This window comes from Anthonomus grandis, chromosome 1, assembly GCF_022605725.1.
Source record: "Anthonomus grandis grandis chromosome 1, icAntGran1.3, whole genome shotgun sequence".
In the NCBI taxonomy this organism is placed as follows: Eukaryota; Metazoa; Arthropoda; class Insecta; order Coleoptera; family Curculionidae; genus Anthonomus; species Anthonomus grandis.
This window is the reverse complement of record NC_065546.1, coordinates 17,909,861-17,925,126: the sequence shown is the minus strand read 5'-3', so window position 1 is coordinate 17,925,126 and position 15,266 is coordinate 17,909,861. Positions and strand designations below refer to the sequence as shown.

Below are 15,266 nucleotides of genomic sequence, written 5' to 3'. Positions count from 1 at the left end.
ATCCAAAGATGTAAGATCGGGAGATCCAGCAGACCAATCCATCGTCCAGGAAATACATCGTTTAAAAAATGACGAACAGCAGCAGCTTAATGTGGTGGTGCCTCATGTTGTTGAAACATCAGTCATTTTCTGTAAAGTGAAAATCTTGTTCAAGTAACTCAGTTATTCTGGGATTGATGGCATTCTACAGAAGTTCCAAGTAATTTTCAGCATTGGATTAATAAAAAAAGGTCCAACAATATGATCTATTTCGAGATGATTTTTTTAAGATCGCTGCGTATGTGTTTTTAGAAGTAACGGAGGAATATTGTCGCTTCAGTATCGACAGTTATTGAGTCCACCATGTAAATAAAAGGAGCATGCATCCGAGAAACAAACATTGTACAGAAAATTTCTCTCATGATTTAACCTATCACTAAAGTACTCACAAAATTATACACGACGATCAAAATCATCTTACGTTTGGTTTTATAGGCTTGATTTTGCTGGCTGATTTGTGTAATTTTAAAATTTTGTGAACGGTTATTTTAAATACGCCAGATGCGGTAGCAATTTTTCAAGCAGATGTATTAGGTTTCATATTAACATTACCCAATATTGCAATTTCTACTACTTCATTTCTCATTGGATAATGAACTTTGTTTTTTCTGTTTTTTACTGACCCTGTTTTTTGAAACTTCCTCATCAAATACATTTTATGAGGATGATCACAATAATTGTGCTGCTGCTCTACAAGACCTATTTTGTGGATAATCAAGATCCACCAACGCAATTCTTTCTTGCAAAGTATAAAGCATTATTATTAATACCACCAGGACTAGATTAAACAAATATTTCGTGCTACTGTTCACTTCAACAAAACTCCTATACCAAAATAAAAATTACACAACGAACAAAACCATCGAAATATGCAGGTATTTACTGCATATTTTGACGGTTCTGTCAAAATAACTTGAATTTTCGGAATATATTTTTTTCTTGATTAGAGATAATATCTGGATAATTTTAAAAAAATTAAAAGGCAACAATATTGCAGGATTTAAACTTTTGAAGAATAACAGCCATGTTTTATACATATTTCTTGAGAACAAATTGAAAAAATAAAAAAACAGAAATATAGCTTTGTAGAAAATAAAAAATCACTCGACCCCCTATTTTCATTTAAAAATATTGATATGGGCTCTGGGGGAGTGATATTTTAAAATGTTTGAGTTGAACTGTTTTGTCTCGGATATCCTGTATATTAGTATAAGTCTTCCAAATCATTCGAAATAATTTTGCATAACTTTTTGTTCTCAAAAATGTATGATAAAAAGATAAAAATTAACCTAATTTATTTTGACTTTTGAAAAACTTTTGCTTATTATATTTTACCAAAAAAGATACCCGGACTATTTTTTTTCCTACAAAGTGATCAACATATTAAGGTCTTATCTACTAGTGAAAAGGAAAATGAAGTTTTTAGTTCTAAATTGAAAAGCACAGAGGTAGTCCAGTGGTCTTCTGACAATTTTTATTTAATATGTTTATAATTGATCGAATGTGATTTGCAATATGCTGCTATATACTTAATAATTAAATTAAGCTAAGGTTTTAACAATCTCCCACCAAATTAATACAGTTGCTAACTGTGTAGTCCTTTAGACTTATATTGAAATACTAAGAGCCTATTCAATAATAGTGTATATTGAATAAATTAGTATAGACTACAATACATCAAAATGCTGCCCTGTTTTTTTGCTCAAAAAAGGTTCATAAAATATTTAATGTTTAAGTAAGATTAGATTTACCTAAGAGTAGTATTATCTAAAATATTATTTTGTTTAGATTTAATGACGGTTCGTCGTATATCAGTTGCTGCATTCCAAAATTAATAGTCCATATTTACTGCAACAATTAGTTTTCATATTACAATTATATACTATAGGCTTTAAATATTATCCTATTTTCTTTCTCTTGCTAGATCAAATGTATTGAGTCCTATTCAAAATAATTGATTATTAAACTAATTGAGGAATGAATAAATAGGAAAATTATGGGATCAAAGCATGGATTCTGTTGATGATATAAAAATAGGCAATAGTAGTTGAACCACCATATTGGCAATTCAAAGATCAAAAGTAGTCAAACTAATAACATATTAGGCAAATATTTAAAATGTTAATGTAGTAACGATAGTCAAATCACTTTATTTATTAAGTTTTTTTTTTCAGGTATGTATTCTATTTCGACCGCTATATTGATGACATATCTTATGAGGACAGGACGTGTGTTTGTTTGTTGCAGTTTGAGGTATTAAAAATGATATTTTTTAAATTGCTGTCAGTAATATAAGTATAAGTATGAAATAACCAAGCATAAAAATAATAAAATAGAAGAATACTTTTGACAAACAAGTAGAAAACAATTATAATAAATCAAAATGTGACTTTAAATTGTTCTATAATTCTGTAGTAAACTGTTCATAAAATTAGTCTTTTCAGTTTCTTCTTAAACTTTTTACGGTTTGTAGTAGTCGTAATTGAAAGACATATAATTATAAATTTTGTTAACTTTTAAGGATTAAGTTGGATAAAGGGTTAACTTACCCTTAAAAGTTTACAAAATTGACCTAGTTTAATTTTGTTAACTTTTAAGGGTTAAGTTGGATAAGGAGTCAATTAAAATCCAAGCTCTTCAATACTTTTTTCTTTTAACAATCATTATTTTTGTTGTTTACCTAAGAGCAGTTTGATATTCTCAAAAACTAATAAACCAATATATGGAATCATCCAAAAAATACAACTATGTTCCACTTTTTACTGTCTAACGAAAAGCTTTAATTTTTCTGTTCGCCCTGAAGAAGGCCTAATATAGGCCGAAACGTTGAAAGCAAAAAAGTTTTGAAGAGCTGGGATTTTTATTGACCCCTTATCCAACTTAACCCTTAAAAGCTAACAAAATTTAAATAGGTCACTAAAACAACGCAAAAAAATTATAAATTTTGCCACTAACACATTGGTATCTATATCTGATCGCGTTAAAACCACTTCACTAAAGCCTCAGTAGACCCATTGCGTGCATCTGTTAAAGCGATAGGGGGCTTCTCCTTTAAATTATCATTCAGCCCAACGAATCAACAAGAGCAACAATATTGCTAATGGAATCAACCCTCTCTTCTTAAGGGATGGGTGGGATACGCTTAAAATTAATCTTAATTAGATAATTAATAAGAAATTAATAATTTAGAAAAAATCAATTCAAAAACAATTTCCAAGTCCAAAATTTGGTTGAAAATTTCTTAAGTTTCATTAATTAAAGAGTATGTGGTTAGCACAATATAAATGCACATGGCATATCAGTCAGTTAGTTAGCGTAGGTTAAATAATTAATAAAGAAAAAAAATTGAGAGCGCCATTGGTTTTCCAAATTATAAAAAAATAAACCCCATAGTAAAACTAGAAGATCCTCATATAAAAGAAATCTTATTCAATTCATTCTGTTAGGTTCTTGCTAGTATACTTCCCTATATACTACTTATTAAATGTCCCTTCAACAATAGTCGCCCATCTTTGAAACGCTCTTGAGGTCAGAGTCCCAATATATACATAGTTGTGTAATACTGCGTCGGTCTTCCATAACGCCTAAAAAAAGGTTTAACATTTTTTTTGGGACGTGATAGTGCATGTCTGGAAAACATTTTGAAATATACAGGATGCTTCAAGAAAGTGTGGGGACTCTCACGAGATGTGTAGAGTGCCATTCTTTTTATTTTAGTTTTGAAACCACCTTAGTATATGTGCTAAATATGGCTAATTTGTTATGCACACTTTGCATTGCATTCATTTTTTTACAAAAAAATGTCATTCAAGAAATTTATCTTGACATCATTATGAAGGATTACTTTGATTGGTATTTTAATTTTTTGTTGCCAATCAAAACATTTCAACTGTTTTTCTAAATAAAATTTTGACATTTTTGTGTGACATTTTTGATGATAAAACTATTTTTGTGTGTTTAATATCAACTAAGTATTCAGTTATTTAAATTTCCATCTGAATGCAGTTGTAAGGAGGTATAGCCGCTATCCGATTAGTACCAGTGCTTTTTATGTTGATTCTGTAGGGCTTGTTGAAAGTAAAAGTTGACGAGGCAAATTCAACGCGAGTCTCCAGTAGAGTAAGCGAGTTTCTTTTTTTTTTGGCCACAGGCGAGTTGTTTACAGACCCTATCCCATACGTACGTTTATTCCAGTAGAGCAGAGGAGCATCATTGTGAGTAGGACGGACGACCTCTTAGATATATATTCAGGGGCGTAAAACACAGCATACTACGCAGGTTGTTTATTTGACAGAATTCTGTTCATTAAATAGAAGAGCCTGCACATCACCCTTAAAACTCAGAATGATAAAGTTGGTTACATATGCATCACTCTCCTACATTGCGAAGGTTTTCTACAATGAGAAGAGATGGCTAATATATTGAGGTTTGGCAAAGTGATTCCACTTGGTATCAGTAACTTCATAATAATTCTCCTTACGATAGACTGACAAGTGGAAGAAGGCGTGTAAGTAATCAACAACAGAACCGTTATATTCATTTAACTATTCAAAAAAATTCAACTATGGCAATACCTGCATTCCAAAGAGATATACGTGTTGCTTTAGTAGTTCAAGTATCGGTCTCTACATTGCGCAGGTAAATACTGGCAACAGGTTTGAGGTCTCGCTGATCATTAAGAGTATCCCGACTAAAACCTGTGCATAAAGGTCTTTGACTATAGTGGGCACAAGAGCACACGTTTTTTGGTACAGGATAGTCATGACTTACGTCAGACTATGGCGAGGAGTTGTTGCTGAAGGCTTTCGTTTTTATAGATGCTAACTCACCTTACCAGAGCTGTAAATAAGTATCTGGCATCGAATGGCATCAATCGTTTGGACTGGTCCACATTAATACCCGACATACATTCGAGGGCAAAAATAGCATGTATAAAGTCACCTAGGTCTATAGAAGAGTTTGTTCATGCTAGTCGGGAAGCTTGTTACTTTCTACTTTGTATTTAAAAATAAGCCTTTATATTAAAAAAAATCTTAAGAGTAATAACTTGTATTTTATAAGCATTTTAGTTGTTTCTTAATTAAACCTAATCAATTAATAGATTTCTAGTCTATTGTGCCGATTAAAAAAATTTGGAAATTTAAGAAGAAAACATCACTTTATAGGTACTTTAATATTTTTATGTTGCTAATGGTAAATGGATCAGAATACGTAATTCTTCTTTTTGAATAATGTTTAGTCAATAAACCTCAATTAAAGTGAGTCATATAATATTTTGTTTAAAGTATATTTTTATAAGAAATATTAGTTAATTTCTCTAGAATTTGCTGATTGGATATATCATTTAGCAATAGGTCCTGCTGTAATCTGACAAATGTAGTAATTATCTCAGGCCAGAATATAACTTCATCGTAATTTTTTTACTAAACCAGACTGAAAGATAACAATGAATCGTTTTGTCCGCGGGATCTGGTTTTTGTTGACGCCCATGCATAATGCAAGGCTTCGCTGATCCGCTCTTCGAGCCCCTTTTTTTTTCGAAAAGTCGGCTTATATAACTTTTAGATTTGGTAGCGATTATCTTGGCCTCGTTCTTTTCATCGTAAATAAAGACCCAATAGGCAAGAAGAATTTAGAATTTAGAACATTATTATTAATATTAGGTCTAATCCACAATACTCTAAGAATCTTCCCTAATTTAAGCCATGCTTTCACTTCAAAACGAACCACTCTTAGTAACTTCTTAAAAAAAAATACGTCAATGTAGACATACAGGAGAATGTTTAATTTTATATTTGACAAAGTTCTGTCAATCACCTTTTTACCTCCAGCTAATCTCAGTTTGATATGTCAAATTGGAATTCCCATCGTGTGACACATCATATGATACAGGGTGTCCCACTTAAGATGGATATAAGCCAATATTTTGGTTGTTTGTTAAGCGATATTTGTCATTTTTGCTAGAAGGCTGCATAGCTATAATGCGAATATTTTGCCGGGGGTAAGAAATGCTCAAAGACTTATCTTTTGATTACTTGTCTTAATTACTCAAAGACGTACGTTTTAATAGGGTTTGATATTTTTCGATGCAAGAGTAAACTACATTTCGCACACTATTTATTTAAAATCGGCTATATATATTGAATCCTTTTTACACAAGATATTTAATTTTAATAAATATTTGTACAGGGTGTTTCATTAAAATAGGATATTTTTATTTTAATTTTTATTTTTTAAGTACATGCTTACGACGCCACTGGGGAAACAACTGCCTTATATCAACATATTAATCAATTTAAGTTTTTAGATAACTTTCTTAGTCTTCAGTTCTTATAATGTCCATGGACGGTTAAGCTTTATTTTTGATAGAATCTTATAGAAAAAATCCAGTGCTAATAGGCTATGCTACAAAAAGACTATTGCGATCACCCCATTTATCTTGAACAATTTCATTAAGCCATCTTCTTACAGGTGCAACATTATGGATCGGAGCGCCATCTAGACGATGATACAAATTTTCTCTATAAGTTAACAGCAAATTATGAACAGCATCCCGAAATTATTTTGCAAGAAAACCAAAAATCTCGCACCTATTTAAAGTCGTATTGGAAAAGAGTCCAATAAGACGGTCTTTAAAATGCCATTTCACACATTTAATTTCTCAAATTATTGATGTTTGCAATTAATTACCCTGTAATCATCTGGTTGTCATGTGTACAAAGATTTAAAACGGTGTAATTCCATTTCTTTTCAAACATCTTAAATCTCACTCTTCGGCGTTCTATAAAAACTTCTTAAACTGGATGTTGTAGTCAGCCGGAAATGACTTAAAGCTCTTGGATTCTGTTGAAAAAATTTTCTTACTTTCTCCTACCACCAAACCCAGTTGATCAAACATTCAATTCACTTTAGATACCGTGGTGTACGATATTATATGATCAGAATTGAATTCATCTTGAATTATCTCGACAGTTTTTCGCACCATTTCCTACTAATCTCTCTATTTCTATTTTTTCTAAATTAAACGCATGTTACTCTTTGCCGTAAACTTATAAAAAGAATTTGTATTCAGCTAGATGCCGCTGCGAACCATAATGCTGTACCTGTAAGAAGATGGTTCAATAAAAATGGATTTTTAAGATAAATGGATTGGTCGCAATAGTTATTTTTGTATCATGGCTCCCTAGATCTCCAGATCTCACACCTCTATATTTCTTTCTGAGGGGTGCTATCAAAAATAAAGAATGTAAAACTCGTCGACGAACATTGGAAGAATTATAAACTTGAATAAGACAAGCATGTGTACAAATTTGTACACAAGAATTACGAAAAGTTTTCTTAAGAAATATGAAAACTTATAATGGAAAATGCATCAGAAATTACGGTGGTTTGGTCGAAGATGATGACGTTTAGTTTTTTTATCCAGTGGCGTGGTAAGTACGTACTTAAAAATATAAATGAAAATCTTAATATAATGACACACCTTGTATTATTTTTTATCAAAATTAGAACTTAAGTATCTTGGGTCAGCAGGATTCTATATATTATAACAAATTTAAAATAAATAGTGTTGTAAAGGTAATTTAATCTAGCATGAAAAAATATTAAACCCCATTAAAACGTTTGTCTATGAGATATCGCTTTTCTTACCCTGGGCCGAATGTTCGCCTTATAGCCATACAGCCGCTCAACGCTGCTCGCTTACAGATCGCTGAACCAAGATATTGGCTTGTATTCATCTTAAGTGGTCCATCTTGAGACACCCTGTATATAATTTTAATTTAAAGATACTTCGCTTCAGTCACCAGATATTGTAGGTGTTTTCATGGTTAACTCAATGGTAAAATTTATAATATTATTGCATAAAAAATTTGCCATAAAAAATATACAACCTTCTTAATTAGAGTTTTTGTAATGATAAATAAATAGATCGTCCTATTTATAAATTAATAGATCCGCAAAATAAACTGTAAATTTTTAGAATCTTTTTTATAAGGCATTCTAATTGTAGCCATATTTTGAAATTTAATTTTTTTAGGTAAATTAAAGGATGTATGTTAATAGGAAAAAAATCTTATTTAGATCCCACTGAATCACTTAAATATTAGCAGCAGTCAATTTAATTTGACAGACATCATGAACATCATTCATGCTACTATCATTCATGTACTGCATACTACCCCTGCATGATGTACGTAGTCTTATCTAATCTCGAATCCTTTAAAAAATTAAATCGAGATTAATCACTAGACAGCACTGTTAGCCATCTTGCTTGGTTCTAATTAACATATTCCTAATACCAAACTAGTCTTGCAGAATGATTGCCTACCGTTAATTGGAGGCTCGTAAGGAATTTCCTCGCATCAAATCATTTCTCGTGCAAATTTTTTTGGACAGAGCTACTTCAAACCTCCATCGTAACACCACAGTAGCACCACAAGAGCTTCTGAACCAATACATTATTTATTATAACCTGCAGTGCAAGAAAGAGGCTTGGGCCGGTTGGTTACCCTCGATGTAAGATTGTAAGATTCCTGGAAAAGTCACTTGGACTAATTTGGACTAGTCAAGTGGTAACGAGAGCCTTAGAATCGATCATTTTCAGGTGAAGATGATGGATTTTCTTAAAAATAGCAAAATCGGCAGAATGAAATTAAAAAGAGGAGTTGATACTAAATTTTGATATCAGGGATTAGTAAACTGGAAGAGATTGAAGTAAAAGAGGGGGTAATAAAAAGAAAAACTAGAGTATATATATCTTAATTTAATAATTAAGAATATAGATATTACTCATAAGTTCTGCAAAGAAGCTAAAAGGTATTTTTAGACTACATGGAAAACATGTAAATGTCATAATGAAACATTTACATTTACATTGAATGCACTTATATAAAAATTTGAAATTTGGCACACATTATAAACAACCTAAATACTCCTTTTTGGTTTCTAGCTTACTTTACAAAACTTCAAAATGGCGTCCCGCTGCCATTTAAGTAGTATTTACGTTGCTAATGATATACGACAAATTTCAATTTTTTATATAAACGCATTCAAAAGGTAAGAAGACGGGAAGGGAACAATTAAAAGCCGCACTGTATAATTCCAAAGAACTTGTTATCTAATAATATACTATAATAATATAGGGCTACATAATCGAATGACTCAGTTTTAAATTAATCCAAGCTAAAGACCAACTTTGGAAAAGACACGTTTTAGTTATCATTTTATTTTAATTCAGTTAGACAAAATAACATGCTTTGGTCCTTATTTTAAATAACATCAATAAAATTCTATCACAATACCAATCCACCTGTTCACCTTATATAAACTACAATTTACGGACATTAAATTTCCCATAAAATCTATATAGCGAAATAAGACTCTTTCTCAATAAAACGCAACGTTACAACTTTACACCCAACTGATCAAATCCGAAATCCATCGGATTTGACCCACATCATGATCCCTTTTGTGCTTCATGTTCACCTTTAGAATTTTCGAAAAGTGAAAAGAATTTTTGAGAGGATATATAAGTTTCGCTGGCCGAGCAACATGAATAGAGATTACTTGTAATAGGTACGCCAAAGATTCCAGGTAGGAATTTGGGGTATTGTATGAAAGGCTTAAGGGCTGGGCATTTCCTTTGGTCATGGGTGATTAGAAAACAAATAGGTGTTTTGTTTAGGTTATTTTACGGATTGATTGATTTAAGTACTTAATACTTCACCATAAGGTATTTAGCAGTTATTATTTTTACGTTGTTTCGAAGATATATTATCGTTGATATTAGTGGTAGACAAGAAGGCGAGTTCAGATCCTTAACCGCTTCATCTTGCGGGAGATTTAACCGGGCTGTGACAGCAGAGAAATAAACAGAGTTGTTGTAGCGCCCGCTGCGAGCCGCGAAGGTACTATAAATTCCGAGACCCAACTAACACAGAGAGGTTGTTAAACCTATAAAGATTCAAGCTCGCACAACATTTAACCGCTCTGCTCTTTGAATTTATGCCTGGTCGTGTATTGTTTTCGCATGGATGCAGGATGTGGGCCAGAAAAAGGAAAATATCATCTCAATATTAAATTCACTATTTAACAGGAAGTATATTACTTGCTTATGTATATTTGTGATCATTGGAGTTTTCGTTTTAACTGCATGATAAGTAATTAGTTATATTTTTTTTTACTTTTTTATGAAAACCTGCTTTATAAGACGTTTTAACATTCAAAGTATGTTACTTTAATTCTGCAAGATCACCTATTTATTTTGATCTTTTTACTAAATGATCATTACATCTTTTATATACCTTTTATATATGATCTTCATGCTATAATTTGACAAGCGATTAATGAAACTTCGCATTCTAGATAAGAAGAGGAAATTTTTTAATATAAATTGTCATTTGAATGGTAATATGAAAGCCAAATTATATTAACACAACCTTATGTATGTTATGAGTATTATAATTATTATTATACATTTTTCCCTATTTGCATTCGTGATTTCTTGTCTAGTTTTTGTAATTTTTTTATACATAATATTCCTTTTCTTTTAGAATGCCATATCATTTTAAATAACATAAATTATCATTATTCCGTCTACGTTTACATAGATCACGCTTTATCATCATGTTTAACAACCATGCGTTTTTTCTGCAGCCAGCTTTTCGCGTTCCAGAATATTCGCCATCCGTGCGGTTTAACTAAGACCACTTTCTCAAGGTCATAGATATTGATTCGGGTCTTTGTCGGACTTAAATATTTACTTATTGATCATCCTAGCCTACTATTATCCTTCAAGTTTTTTTTAAACTTTTTATATTAGTCTTTAATAAGTCCAATTTGGTTTGCATTGCAGTATTTCCTTCTTAACTTAATTTCACAAATAGAACTAAGCCTTAATGCAACTTCTTTGAACTTTTTATATTTCAATTATAATTCTTAGTTTAATCCAGCTTTACCAAACCAGGTAAGCAACATCTCCCTCTAAATACTGAAATCTTGAAATTAAATAACTGCCTAATATAAAACGCAAGATTTGCATTGCGCTCCATGTTGTCATATAATAAGACGTAACAGATCAAAAGTTGACAGATTGGTAAATAAAAATTGGCCATTTGTAAACATGGAACATTAAGTGGAAGAACAAAGCCTCGTTCCTAATTTATCTATTGTGAAAAAAAAAATTTTAAAAATTTGGAAGAACTGATTTGGTTAGTGCTGTAAAATAAACCATACGAGTTCATAGAGGCCGTTCAGAACAAAACATCAAGGCAGTTCGAAAAATTGTGAAAGAAAGGCCAGATACGTTAATTTATCTTCGCGTACAAAGATTTGATTTTTTAACAGATACTCTTTAGCAAATCTCTATACCTACAAAATCCAACGGACTCAATCACTTTTGCCAGCAGACCATAAATACCGAAGAGAATTCACCGATTGGATCCTTGAGCAACTAGCTGATTTTGCAAATGAAATAATTTTCAGCGAAGAGCCCTATTTTAACCTCGATAGGTTCTTTATTAGGCAAAACTGTTGCATTTGGGCTAAGAAAATCCACGAATGATTCATCAGAACATAATGCATCCACAACGTGTAACTGTACGGAGTACATTATAGTATAACGAAATAACTGGACCGTTTTTCTTCAAAAACGAGAAAGATAATGCAGTAGCGGTGAATGTCGAACGTTATCGTGCTATTGTGACGACATGATTTCAGCAGGATCGTGCAGAAACATTGACGATCTTGCATGAGTTTATTCCGCAGATACCACACTTATTATTACTCACTTATTATTATTGTCACTTATTATATTATTATTTATTGACTTATTCCAATAAGCTTGTAACCATCAAAGCATTGAAAGACGAAATTAGAAGCTGTATCAATGAAACACCGCCACATATATGCAATAATAAAATGATCAATACTGTTATTGACAATTTCGTCAAAAGGATATGTGGATATATGTCAGCAAAGCCAGTTTGTCTCATGAGAATTTTGTCTCAGATTTACTATATTTAATGAGGTTACTCATAAAGGGCTTAATTCTATTGAAAATAGTCCTCCTGTCTTTCGCTAGTTGTAATGGTTTTTCTCCTTATCCGTAATATACCAAATTTACTTTTATAAGTGTTCCATAAACTTGCAATTATAAAAACAGCTAGTATCACTGGTTAATCCAGCAATAGATTATTATATCCAAAATTGATTCTTGTGAAACTGAAGATGAAAGGAGGCTTGAATACCAGATCTCTTTAAATATGCTAATTATATAAATGTTTCTTTTCCAGAGAAGAATGCAGCAATATATCTGTATTAACTAAACGAATGTACCCAAAGGGTAAAATTAACCGTGGGACATTGTGTTTAAGTTCATATATACGGCGGCTCATGTCCAATTAGTGCGAGCACAGGCAAAGCAGGGGACAGCAAAAGATTCGATCAAAGATCCACCGGCGGTATCGATCCGTGTTCCAACAGATCGATTGACGCCGCGATACGCTCTTAGTCATTTGTTTTCCGCTGGCAGCGCCTCATTGTGTGTAAATTGAAGGGGATACCTGATGGTACTGATGCTAAGAACGTCCACGACGGATCCTCGTCTTCTTCTTCTCAACTTGATTATGTGTTCGCCAGTTACGCAAAAGACAAACTAAACAACCCGTCCGTCTCTTGTCGGATGAACAAGTTAATAATACATTTTACCACTGGTTTTATTTTGCTTTGAAGTCGGCAGGCTCGCTTGAAATCTCTGCTTGATTGTTTAAGACACAACGCACGTTATACGAGTCGGTATGTCAATTTTCAACTTATATATAAAGTACTTCGGCTCTTCAAATTTTACAAGCCAATTTTGTTTTGATAGCTGCAAGTTCGGCGGTAGTCCATTAAGGAGCCACTAAAGGCGGTGCACAAGAGCAGCCTTCCACTTTGATTAATGACCCAAAAAATTGCTTAATTTTAATTTAAAACACTATACATACCCAAATTAGTTTTCAGCTTGGTATAACTGGGCGTTGCATCGTCCGTCTTAAGTAATCAAGTATATATACATAAATAAAGCAAGAACTTTTTGAGATTGAAGGGCGGTAATTATGTATATAAAAAATTAATTTGCACGATGCGTGTGTCTGGTTTTACCCTTGGCTTTTTTATATTAATATCGGACAGCTAAATTGAGTTTACAAATAATTATAAAGTCCTTTTACTTAAATATATAAGGCTTTATAAAATTGAATTTATCCCTAAAACATTTCATTTTCTTTTAATTTATTTTCTTTTTTTTGTCTCTTACGGCTTTGAGAATAAAATGAAACGGTGGTGCAATTAAACTTGCAATGATGGCATACGAATGTAGAGATTGACTGTTTGTAATTTTCTTTAAAAAAGTAATTTAATTTTAGCATTTTCATAAATTCTAACAATTTAGTTACTAGAAAGTATTTTAAAAATCTGACTGCATTCATAGCCTTCCCTATTTTTCACTCTTATCGTAAAACAAATATAGTTGCCTTTCCGTCAACAGATAAACAGATAATCTAATTTATTTGATCTTAGTGGCGTAGTCCGGACGGCTAAGAAGTTTGTTGTGCTATAAATCTGCGCCAAAAGTGTGCCAAATAAAATCTGCTGGATTTTATTATATTTAAAACTATATTTTATGCTTTAATGTATGTATTTTTATTATAACTTGTACGTTAACCAATTTTCCAGTTTAGTAGCAAAATATGGGTATCCAGTAGGGTGGAGCGAATTTTCGATTTCTGGAATTTTAATTACCCTGTATGCTTAATAGGTGCCTATTGTAGTCGTTAGTAAGCCAAAAAAAACCTAAAATCAGAAAACAACTTCTTGAGCTGCCGAAAGTGCCTTGAAATTTCGGAAATTATTATGGTTTTTATTAATTTAGCGAATTTTTTATTTCTTAAAATTTAACCACCCTGTATGTTTAAAAGGTGCCTATTGTACTCTCAAGTGAGCCAAAAAAACTAAACGTCCAAAAACAATATCTTCGGCTGCCGAAACCTCCTCAAAATTTCGATAATCAAATATAGAATCCAATTTATCTTTAATTATCAGAGGGAGCCAATGGTAAGACCCTTGAATCGTGTGAAAATTTACCAGTCGTACAGTTTGAGAAAATTGAAACAATTTTACCATTAGTTGATCTGGAAGCCGTAAGTACCGATGCAAAGTATTTATATGAGATGTGTCAAGAAATCTCTACTGGAGTTTTAAAAGACGATTGGGCTCTAAAAGCGCCAGGGAAAATGTCACACTCTAGAAGGCTTACCACAGCCAATAGAGTCCTAAGGTTATACGTTGTTCTAATGAGCCCTATCAAAACCTTAAAATGTTAACAGAGTTTATAGTAAAGGTGTATGCCGTATGCTGGTTTCAAATTAAATGCCATTGGTCTTGTAAGGATAGTGCTAGGCACTTGTTTAGCATTATAAATAAATCCCGTTACCTCTCTGAAGAAATAAAAAAAGGTATTGATCCCGTAATTGAGAGAAATGGATTTTTTGCGCACCCAGAAAATATTTCATTAGCCATGTTAAGAGATGATAGAAAACATATTCGAGAGTTAGCTTTAAGAAGGATTTTAAAATGCAGATCAACCGCAAAAACCAAGGATGTTAGAATATTTCGCGTGAATAAATTGAATTTTGATTCTCAAGATTATGTCGACTTAATTGACTGGCAAAATGTTGTTATAAGCGAGCCCCCATTAACAATGACAATTTTGAACGAAGAACTAACTAACATGATTTCTTTGGTTCCTGATGAAATAGGGTTATTAAAATTCCCTTGTCATTCACAGGCCGTTGAACGAGCAGTTAAGTTAGTTACTGAAGCCCCTATGGCGGTTTATGGCCCTGAAGCACGAGGCGGATTTATTAGAGCTCGTATTGAATCAAGACAAATATTGCCGCAATTTGATAATAAAAAACAATTCTTAGCAGTTCTAGAAGAGAAAAAATAAAAAAAATTATTCTAAGGGTGGGAGGGTAAGGTGGAACTCGAGATGCAGCCACCTCCACGTTGCACCATTCATCCACGTGGTGAGTTCTGGGTAGTTTTTCATGAAAAACTAGCTGAGAACTGCATGTTTGACTTTTTTTGCAGTTTTAAATATTTTTTTAATTTTAAAATTTTTAAGGTCATTTCGGCAGCCGATGGAATCGTCATAAGTCATTCGGATTTTTTTGGGTAAATAAGAA

At 32.3% G+C, this 15,266-nt stretch overlaps 1 protein-coding gene and 1 long non-coding RNA gene across 3 annotated transcripts in view; both read left to right on the top strand.

Annotated features, from left to right (window-relative positions):
* LOC126750057 (transcriptional activator cubitus interruptus) overlaps positions 1–15,266 on the top strand; it is a 176,682-nt gene that overhangs the window by 68,651 nt on the left and 92,765 nt on the right. The window lies entirely within an intron of this gene.
* LOC126750103 (uncharacterized) lies at positions 4,203–5,139 on the top strand. Its single transcript, XR_007665626.1, has 2 exons — positions 4,203–4,465; positions 4,525–5,139. It is a non-coding gene; the product is annotated as an uncharacterized LOC126750103 (long non-coding RNA).